This window comes from Ostrea edulis, chromosome 7 (assembly GCF_947568905.1).
Source record: "Ostrea edulis chromosome 7, xbOstEdul1.1, whole genome shotgun sequence".
Taxonomy (NCBI): Eukaryota; Metazoa; Mollusca; class Bivalvia; order Ostreida; family Ostreidae; genus Ostrea; species Ostrea edulis.
Genome location: NC_079170.1, coordinates 79,095,447 through 79,106,806, shown reverse-complemented (window position 1 = coordinate 79,106,806; position 11,360 = coordinate 79,095,447). Strand labels below are relative to the sequence as shown.

Genomic DNA, 11,360 nt, shown 5'->3' with positions numbered 1-11,360 from the left:
CAACCCCTTACAGACAATTGGGATGTTTCCATATGAGTGAAATATTCTCGAGCTGGATGTTAAGCAACATACAACCAACCAACCAAGTACGTAGTGCATACTGATGAATATGTATACATGTATCATTCACGAGAATTTCTTTTCTGATAAACATGAGAGTGACAGTTTACGGAGATCAATAGAACTCTGGTAGGTTCAAATACAATTACACTGTATTTCTTGCTCTATTGAAATATGTTCGTTACGTTTTCTGTTATTTTCTTCCTATATATCCCATACCCCACTAACACTCACTATATCTTGTGAATAACTTCATTGGGTTGTCTTCTTCAAACTCTTCATTTATAAGAGAGAGAGGTTTCCAAACAAATATAACCGTTATAAAGAAAAAGTTGTCTGTAGTCAAAATGCAAAGGACGGTCTCATTTTTTATGAAAAATTCAAACAGCATTGACACAACGATATGTTGCAGTGATAAACTAGATCGTTATAAATACCATAAAATATGAGAAATACCGTTTTGTGTTTTCGCATTCAATGTCACTAGATATCAACACCTTGACCATGTATCACCAAATCATGATAAAAAACAAAATAAACCTCTGACTTTGTATAACAATTTTTAATTTAATATTTTGATACAACAATGGACGGAAAGGAAATAAAGCTTATTCCAGCTTTAAGAAAGACATCTTGATAAATAATCTAAAAAGTATGTTTTCATCTCTTGAAATGATGGAATATTCCACCAATGGACTCGTAGCACGGAGTACAACAACAGTTGATACACGTGGTATAGATTCGCTGACAAACTCCACAATTGATTTCACAGACTTTCAAGCAAGGTGATATGAACCAAATATGGGCAAATGCGATATACGCAAATTCGCACCCCCACTCTATAGCGATGCAGCAACCGCAACAAAAGGTCAGCAACTTGTAGCACAGACCCTTCCATAACTCAAAACAGGTGTTGGACAGTTTGAAGACGCAGTCGATACTGTGGGTCCCATCCGGTTCTCCGATGACGTCATTGAAGAGTAGGGTCTATTGAAAGAACAAGAATAAAACTCAAAATAATGAACATGTAAGATAATCTCCGACATTTAGCTTCAGATAGCCATTTCTATCAGTATTTTGAATACAGAACGCGTCACAAAAAAATCTACATAGCAACACGTTTAAATATGTTCAAGGAAAAATCGCAAGCAACACAAGGTACAGAGAGATACACCAGCCAATGCAGTGTCAGCCTCTCATACAACCAAATTTATTTTCATGAGTGATATATTTCCCTATATTTATGATGAAGGTATTTCAGTTGATGATTTTGATTAGAAATTGAATTTAATTAGACAATTTTATCTTTAGTAATAATTTAGTAAGGATATATAGATTGCCGATTTTATCACCGACGTTACCAGACTTGCGTCAATCAACATCGATCAGCGAACTGTTTCTTTGCCAAGTGGTTGACATTAGTTGATGTTGCTGTCCGTGTCCAAAAGAACCTTGAAATTGTGATCTGGTGTCGCATTGGAGACCACTATCTTAAAGGACTTTATGTAGACCTATCCTTATTTTATCTTAACATTGTTCGATTTTTTGTTGGTTTACGTCTATTCAAGAGACTTCCACGGCTATTTGGATTTCACCAGATGTATACGATAGACTACAGTTCTGATGTATCCAAGGTACAAATGATCGTAGCAGAGATTGGAACCCGTTTTTAATGGCTAATGCCCGTTTATTTTCACTTTTGATGTCATGTTTGCGTCGAAGGAACAGTGACTACCAATTTCAAACAAGTTCCCGCTGGGACGGGAGATTGGCAACCACCAAAGGTAATTCCAAAGGAGAAACTTATGTCGATAAGTTAAAACTCATCATTTTGTGTTTGTGAAATAGTCTGATGCATCCATTGAATAATCACTATATTTTGATTGATGAATTTTTTTCTGACTCTGGAAATACTACATGTACTGTTTTACCTATCTACAGCTTACTTATCCTGCCATCAATATTTTTATGCATGTTGATTGAGTTTTCTTATACATGTATTTATAAGTAATTTATTTGTCTAACTGAGAGTCTTATCATTGTCCTGAAAATACATTCAAATCCAAATTATGTTAAGGGAAGATGCCACATGTAAAGTATTCAGCTGGATTGAACAGAATATCCTGTGGTTGGGTTAGAAAGCTATTTTATCACAAAGACAGAATATATACGCATATATGCACTAATGTTTTGAACTCGGGAAAACATTAGAATAAATTTGTCCCGTATCCAAGTGCAATACTTTAATTGTCATCTTTTTACACCTTTTGAACGATCTTTCTAATCATCAATTGCAATTATATGTAATTTCTATTCCTCAAGATTTAATCCATCTTGTTAGTCATATTAATTTATGATAGAATGTGAATTTCCCCTACCCCGAGATGACTGTTAAGGCCGTTAGGATCCCTATTCTCCAAATCAATTTCTCCAGTTTTGTCCGCCATTGTACTTGTCTTATGGAAAAGTTGCGTCCGATGTGTTAAGAGTCCAAGCGGGTCTAGTGCGTCTGGTCACTATGGTTCACAAATTTGTATAAATATTAGACACGACTTTGTCAATAAACTCTGATTGGTAAGAAATGACCCGTTATGTTGGTATACAAACAAGCACTTAGGACTCGATTTTATCGAGCGGTCATTACAGATATTGACAATGACGTTATTAAACTTGTGTAGGTTTTCTAGCTTTTTTGTGAGTGAATTTGTGTCTGTGTTGTTAACAAATAGCACAATTCCTACACAATGGGAAACTGGGTTTTAAAGAAATAATCAATCTTTTCCTGTTCGGAGTTATTTTCCTCTTTGTGACCTTTAAAGCGTTATTGAGTAACGATAACAACTCGGAATACATACATTTTCATCACGCATTATTATATCAAACATTTACCTACCCGTTTGTCCTGTTATTGATACAATTAAGATACATTATACATGTTTTCTTTATCTGCCAAGAATTTCGCAGAATTTGAAGAGCCAGTCTATCCAGTATAAATGAAAGAGGTTTCCTTGACGAGAACCTACAATGTACACAGACCGTAGATGCTTCTTTTTTTTTTTTATCTCAAACACAAGTGGGCCATTGTGACCTGATGGCAAATTCTTTCAAATTTGAGTAGAAACTCTAAAAACAGGAGAGAGAGAGAGAGAGAGAGAGAGAGAGAGAGAGAGAGAGAGAGAGAGAGAAATGTCCGAAGTCGAGAAGAAACTTTCAACTGAAATGTTAAACTTTACACTGAAGATTAAAATGTTCTACAATGCAATAATTAAATTATTTAATTCAAGTTTGTTCTTTCTCAAAGGTACATGTACGTGTACATGAAGATTATTCCATAAAATATCAGGATATCACCTGCTTGCTATCAAATACAGATATCTGAAGATCTCCTATTCTCTTTTCCAGTCCTTACAATCCGTGATACAGAGGATATTGTATTCTGCATGTAATTTGCCTACATCATTTCTTTAAATACGTCTTTACCATTTGGTGTTCCTCTAGTGCGAATATATGGTGACTTTGAACTTGTAGCAAAGTGATTGTTTCGTCAGGGTAGAGCATGCATGTGCTTACACATACATTTTGATTTTCAATTAAGAAATGAAGCTTATAATTCTTGTTTTGATGCATGTATCAAACGAAGATTTGGACTGAAAACTTCACTAATGCACGTAGCGCATTGATGAAAATATTTACCGTCCGATGTTTTGTTTGATACATGCATCAAAACAAGAATTATAAGTTTTATTTCTTATCATTTAATTGTGTTTTTAAAATGGAAAAACAAAGTTACTCTCATCAAAAACCTCGAAGTAACGTTTTAGAAATGTCGCGCAGGAATACCTATATGTATCAATGAAAACAACAACAAAAGTGACTGAACGTTCAGGTCAGGTACAGATAATGTGCATGATTAAATGGATTATACGCCAAATTAAAGGTGCAATGCATAAAAGCTGAATTTTACATAATAAAGGAAGAGAGAAAGCAGTGCTTGGATGTGTGCTACATTATATTGTAGGAGACATTGAACAATGATTTTGACGTATAAACGGTGGAATGCGACTCAGCTCCATTTCAAAATCAAGTGAAAACCTCAACACCTCTTTATATAAATCATTGAGGTCCACATACTGCAGTTCAATGTCATAAATATCTCCAAAATGAAAAGTCGCCGCTTGCTCCGCCATGTCATCGAACTCGTAAAGCAGATGATGCATACCGGAAACTCGTGAAATATGTCTACTTCTGTCCTAAGTCATAGAGTTGATTATTCTACCACGTCATTACTATGTGTGTTGTTACGTTAAATTTTTATTTCATTCACATCTTTGATTGTGTTTAGTTTTAGCAGGAATGAAAAAATTAAACCAATGTATTTCCTTTACAATGCTTGCTTGGGAATTCCCGTTCTATAAATAGCGATAAAAGTAGGACGGGGAAGACGCATTCCAGAGAAAAGTAGTCCTGCGTGTTCTAGTGTAGATGAACTCCAGAAGAAGTTTTTTTTACTAGGAAATCAAACGAATTTTTCATCCAAACACCATCGTTGTTAAGTCATCATTTTATTGTTATTATATAATAATAATTTAATTTCACTTTCAACACGCAATCTCTTTGGCTGAAACTGATGGAGGAACATACATTATTTTGTATAGTATAACTTGCTATGGCGACACACCTCGACAACCAGCTGCTGGAACTACTTAAAATACCATTGTTTGATTTTACTTCTCGATGTTAAACAAGGCGTAAGTTTTTTACTTAAAAGTGCATGAAACATTAAGGGTAACATTTCACCGGATACTAATTTTGACACAACGATATCATTTGCAAAATAATGGTATGATAGGTACTTGCAACTTTGCTGTTTCATTATAAAATATATTTTCATTTGAGGGATTGCTTGATCCGCCTATTAAACCATTTAATGCGTCATGTGTTACAAAATGTATTTATAGTAGATGATGTCATGCCAAATCGATGACATGTGGATCGCACTCTGTGAATTGTTTACATTTCACGGTGTCGGATTTAATAGGTGACCATGCTGCATATGTGATGGTAAGTTATAATGTAGTTTAAAACTTTTATAAAGTCATTAAACCGCAATTCATCTAGCATTTTCTGGTGCATGACGTATTTTGTGTGATGTCGGGTTTAAATTTTTTTTTTAAAGAATTTTTAAAAAAAATCTCCGGAAGTACTTTTTCTTGGAGCGTCTCAAATCTCGATCTTGCAGTAAACATTAGGCCTACATATATAGCCTACACATATCTTCTATATATATTTTTATAAGGTGGTGTATCTTGCGTTTTCAAATTGATTCTGTCTATTAACAATAATAACTTTCATTCATATGTCGATTCGATATATCCCGGTGAGTTTGAAATAAAATACACCACAGAGTCGTCCACTTCTGCTTCATACTTAGATATCTTATTAAAAGTAGACATTAACGGCAAACTGACAATTCAACTGTATGACAAACGGGATGATTTCAGCTTCTCCATTGTCAACTTCCCATATCTATGTAGCAATATTACATTATCACCTGCATATGATGTTTATATATTTTAACTGATTCGATACGCAAGAGCTTATTCTGCGTATATAGTAAGTTCTTAAATCGAGACAAGGTACTGACAAACAAGTTAATGATACAGGGGATTCAACAATCTCGATTGAAGTCAGCATTTCGCAACTTATATGGTCGTTATAACGATCTAATTCGTCAATACAACCTATCATTGGGTCAAATGCTGTCTGATGTATTTTATAGCGATTGTTGGGCCGTTCTTGGTACACTGATTTTGACTACGGAGAATTCCGTTTACTTGATCGTGATATAGGGCTCACGGCGGGTGTGACCGGTCGACAGGGGATGCTTACTCCTCCTAGGCAACTGATCCCACCTCTGGTGTGTCTAGGGGTCTGTGTATGCCCGACTATCTATTTTGTATTGCTTATATGAGTTATGAGATCGATCACTGTTCGTTATCCTCGCTTTTCATTAATAAAGTACATACTCCGGTTATGCATAGAACTAAGATGGCGGTTTTCTCGTTCGACGCTTCCTCGGTCTGTTGCTAAGTGAATCCTTGCGCGGTGCAAGTGATTTCTATTTCTCAGTGATTGTTTACTTTTTTGTATAAATGAAGACTTGTACAGTGTAGTTTTGTCTTTTTACATTAAAGTATTAGGAATGAAGCTAATTTTGACCTATGTTGTACGATATAATGTAACTTCGCAGATTATAAAGCGTAAGCTGCGACAAGTTACATTATATCGTATAACATAGGTCAAAATTAGCTTCATTGCTTAAATATTTTTACTCAGAAGAAATATTTAGATGTATCTAGTGTTCGATGTATTTTTAAAATCAGGATGAAAATATCAATTATTGTATTGGGTATTTCTTTTTTCATATTCTATATCACATCAAGTGCCATCCAGAACAGCCAGTCGTTTCTATATATAGAAGATGTCTGATGATATTACAATTCATTTTCAACATTTAAAAAATATCTAAACAGGAAAGAAATCATATCAATGCTGAAATTTTATTTCACTGTTCGTTATCTTCACCTTGCATTTATTCCAATGTATAATTTGCTCTCAACCGCACTCTGAAGATAACCCAAATTTGTTTGCATGTCAACTCAGACTTTTACATGAAATATATTAACATCACATACTTTTGAATGAAACCAAAGGTGTTTTATAAATTATTTTAAAAAAAAAATACAAAATCAAAAACAAACCCCCACCCAAAAAAAACCCACATAAGTTTGAATAGCAATTATGGGGTTGTTGAGTATTAATAATTATTTCAACGGAACTTCTCTGTTTTATTTTTAAACTGCTGACACGTTTTGAGATTTGACAATTACATGTACTTATCAGCAGTATATTCTTTAGTTCCTGTGAATTTCATCTATCTCTTGATTATCCAACGGTCATACTGATACCCCAGGTAAATTTCAATTTATGTCCAAGTTTTACTTCGCTCTGTTTTTACCCCCTTTCTTACAAAATATTTCAAATTTCTTATTCGACTAACTTTGCGCTTTTTTTCTAATTGGGCATCATGCTGTAATGTTCTGTCCACATTCTGCGCATATGCGGACAATTACCGAAGACCGAAATAAAGAGATTGGCAACGTTTTTTTTTTTATCAGAGTTGGGATGAGGTGCAAAGGTGGAGTAAGTACATAGGTGGAGTAAGTATCTCCTGTCGACCGGTCATACCTGTCGTGAGTCCTACATACATGTATGTATATCTCGATCGGGGAAACGCAGTGATCTGTAGTTCAAATCAGTGTGTAAAGAACGTCCTCAATTAATAGGAAATATGTCATACATTATTGACCCAACGGCAGGTTGAATGGGTAAACTAGATCGTTATAACTACCATGGAATTTGAGAAATGTCGTTTTGAGTATTCGCATCCAATGTCACTAGACATCGACATCTTCACTACTCACCATATAATGTATAACATCACAAACGTCTGACATTGTACAAGATATATTCTAATATACATATACCGATGGACGGAAACACAAGAATATCATGCCAGCTTTAAGAAAGACATATTGAAAAATGTTTTAAAGACTTCGTTTTCATCTCTTGAAATGATGGAATATTCCACCAATGGATTCGTAGCATGGAGTACAACAACAGTTGATACACGTGGTATAGATTCGCTGACAAACTCCACAATTGATTTCACAGACTTTTAAGCAAGGTGATATGAACCAAATATGGGCAAATGCGATGTAGGCAAATTCGCACCCCCACTCGATAGCGATGCAGCAACCGCAACAAAAGGTCAGCAACTTGTAGCACAGACCCTTCCATAACTCAAAGCAGGTGTTGGACAGTTTGAAGACGCAGTCGATACTGTGGGTCCCATCCGGTTCTCCAATGACGTCATTGAAAAGTAGGGTCTATTGAAAAAGCAAGAAAACAGAAAATAGTGAACATGTGGTGATAGTGAACATTTGGTGATAGTGAACATGTACTCTCCAGGTAATCAATTATCGCAGTATTTTGAATACAGAACGTGTCATGAAATTAACATACGAACACAAAATGCTATCTATGGTAAAATAGTCCCTTATGTATTAAGCAATTATTGATTTAGATTTGTTCAATGAAAATGGGGAGGAAAGCAAAATACAAATAGACGAAACGACAGCGAACTTAGTGTCAACTTCTCCTTCGACCAACTTCATTTTCAGGAATGGTGTACTTCACTAAATGGGGTATTTCAATTGATGACTTTGATTAGAAACTGAATTTGATTAGATCATCTTACCATTAGCCTGGCAGTGATCTATAGGTGTTCGATTATATTGCCGATATTGTCAGACTTTATTAATCAATAGAGATCAATAACTTTATCTTTGCGAAGTGGTTGGCATTAGTTGAGGTTGCTGTCCTTTTCGATTAGAACCTTAAAATGGTGGTCAGGTGGCGCACTGGGAAACACTAAGTCAAAGGGTAAATGAATTAAAGGGTTCACTGTAAACCTATCGTCAGAACACATTAGCATCTCCGATTTTCTGTTGGTTAAATTCATTTAAAGAAACTCAACTGAAGTTTGGATTTCAACAACGCAAGGTACAGATGATTTCAGCAGTGAGTGGTATCTCTGATTTTACATCATATCTAATATCGTTGAATTTCACTTTGAATGTCGGGTTTACAATGAAGAAGGTCAATACACGGGTAGGTTAAGGCTTCCCTATAGAATATATAACAGAGCACTTTATGTCTTTACTTCTCTTAACTGCCAATATATGACGTCATAATGGAGAATGACGTCAACTCACTTCAAACTTGAGCTGTTATAACAAGGAGAGTGTCAAAAACTTTAGACCTTATTTCAAACTGCCTATAAGATGTCAGAAGGTTATTGCAAAATTCACGTGTCTGAATTGTATTTAATATCTTATATGTCCGAATGTTTTAAAATAGTTTGTTTAATTACCCTCGATTGAAATTCATCGTGTTTAAACTGCTTTCGAAAAATATACTTTTGAAATGTACTCTGTTTTATACCAGTGGTAAGAGGTAGAATTTATTTATGTGTTTATAAAAGAGTTTAGCGCAGGAAATTTATGAGGATTCATCTTTTACGGAAATCGTAAGAGGAATTTGTTCTCTACCCGAATCTTGCTTGGGAAAATGTGTGATGGCTTTGCTTGAATACAGATTACCCTAAAATGTGTAGGTAAGTGTGTCGGTAAGTTGAACTATTCCTGAAATACGTTTATTTTGTACGTAAATAATACTACCATTTTCCCCGAGCACATTTCGGGTACAGAAGGATTCGGTGAGTTCATTTATCAAACAAAAAGTTAAAAATAATTGTTAAAACAACTGCGCTGAAGCAATTTATGTGAAACACTTCAATTATAAATGACCGTCACGTGATCAACGAAGTAATGTGATATCATAGCGGATATGATAATATATAGCCGAGAGATCCTTCTATATAAATTGTCTGTACTTAAGTATATAAATTACAAGTGAAAACCAAAAACCGACCTCGCAATTCAATGTATGTTTTGAACGCATTTCAAACTCAGGGAAGCCTTAACATAGCTGCGTACCTATTAAAAACAACTCAGATCTCACGAATTTCCGCTGTGAAGCGAAAGCGGTGTCCAAAAAGGTACTTAAAAAGGAAAAATCTTTCTCGATAAATGAAGACTTGATATCATTTTACGGTTGTAAAATATTCCGATGGATCTATTAAATAAAAACTATATTTTGATTGGTGAAATTTTCAGAAAATACTACATCCATTATTTTTAACAATCTGCTTTTTCGGTACCCTGCGATTAACTTTTATTTGCATGTTGATTACATTTTCTCATCTTAATAAGTGTGAATTTCTTTGTCTAATTAAGAGTCGTATACTTACCCTGAAAATACATTCACACCCAAATATCGAAAGAGGTTGTTAAGGCAAGATCTATAAAACAATCAGTTGGATTGAATCCAATATCTTTTGGTTGGATACAAAATTTATTCTATTAATAAAACAAAATATATAAGCGTATATTGACTTATGGTTCGCCCTCAGGGAAACATTAGAATAAATCTGTCCCAGATCCGTCTGCATAACGTTGGCTATCATCTTTATACATTTCTTGAACGGTTTTTTTTTCTACCATCAAATTTAAGTATTTAATTTCTATTCCTCAAGATCTAATCCATCTCGCTAGTTATATCAATTTATGATAGAATGTGAATTTTCCCTACCCCGAGATGACTGTTAAGGCCGTTAGGATCCCTATTCACCAAATCAATTTCTCCAGTTTTGTCCGCCATTGTACTTTTCTTACGGAAAACTTGCGTCTGATGTCTTAAGAGTCCAAATGGTCTAGTGCGTCTGGTCACTATGGTTCACAAATTTGTATAAATATTAGACACGACTTTGTCAATAAACTCTGATTGGTAAGAAATGACCCGTTATATTGATATACAAATATGCACTTCGAACTTGATTTTATCGAGCGGTCATTATAGATATTGACAATGACGTTTTAAATTTTTTGTCTTGGTTTTCTAGCCTTATTATGAGTGAATTTGCGTTTGTGTTAGTAACAAATAGCACAAGTCCTAAACAATGGGAAGCTGGTTTTTAAAGAAATAATCAATCTTTTCCTGTTCGGAGTGAGTTTCCTCTTTACGACCTTTAAATTGTCATTGAGTAACGATGATAATCGGAAAAATGTATCAATGCATTATTCATATATCAAACATTTGCTTCCTAGTTTGTAGTTTTATTGATACAATTAAAACACATCACTACATGTTTTCCTCACCTGCCAAAGCATTTACAGAATTTGAAGACCCAGTCATTTTTGTATGAAAGGTGAAGATGACGAACAGTGATCAATCTCATAACTCCTATAAGCAATACAAAAATAGGGAGTTCGGCGATGACGGGCCTGAAAGAGGTTTCCTTAATTACAACATAGAATGTACATATACAGCCCAGTTGGTAAATACTTTGTTACTAGCTTGAAATACGGATGTATGTTTAATTGCTGTGATGAAATTTAGAAATTCATTTTAAAATCAAGGATTATCTCCCACATGCATAGCTTTTATCCTTAGACGAATTTGACTCCAGTTTTGGCACTCTGTTTTTCCCTAAAATAGCTTTGTTTATTACTTCCTATTTCCCAAATTTCGGTTGAGCATCACTGAAGAGACATTAGTTGTCGAAATGCGCATCTGGGGCATCGAAATTGGTACCGTATAAGTTTTATATACCGTAG

At 34.7% G+C, this 11,360-nt stretch overlaps 1 long non-coding RNA gene across 1 annotated transcript; it reads right to left on the bottom strand.

The window, feature by feature from the left end:
• Positions 1-7,891: 7,891 nt before the first annotated feature.
• On the bottom strand, positions 7,892-10,534 carry LOC125677173 (uncharacterized). The gene is made up of 3 exons (XR_007370973.2): positions 10,336-10,534; positions 9,995-10,045; positions 7,892-8,009 (listed from the first exon to the last, which is right to left on the bottom strand). It is a non-coding gene; the product is annotated as an uncharacterized LOC125677173 (long non-coding RNA).
• Positions 10,535-11,360: the final 826 nt, after the last annotated feature.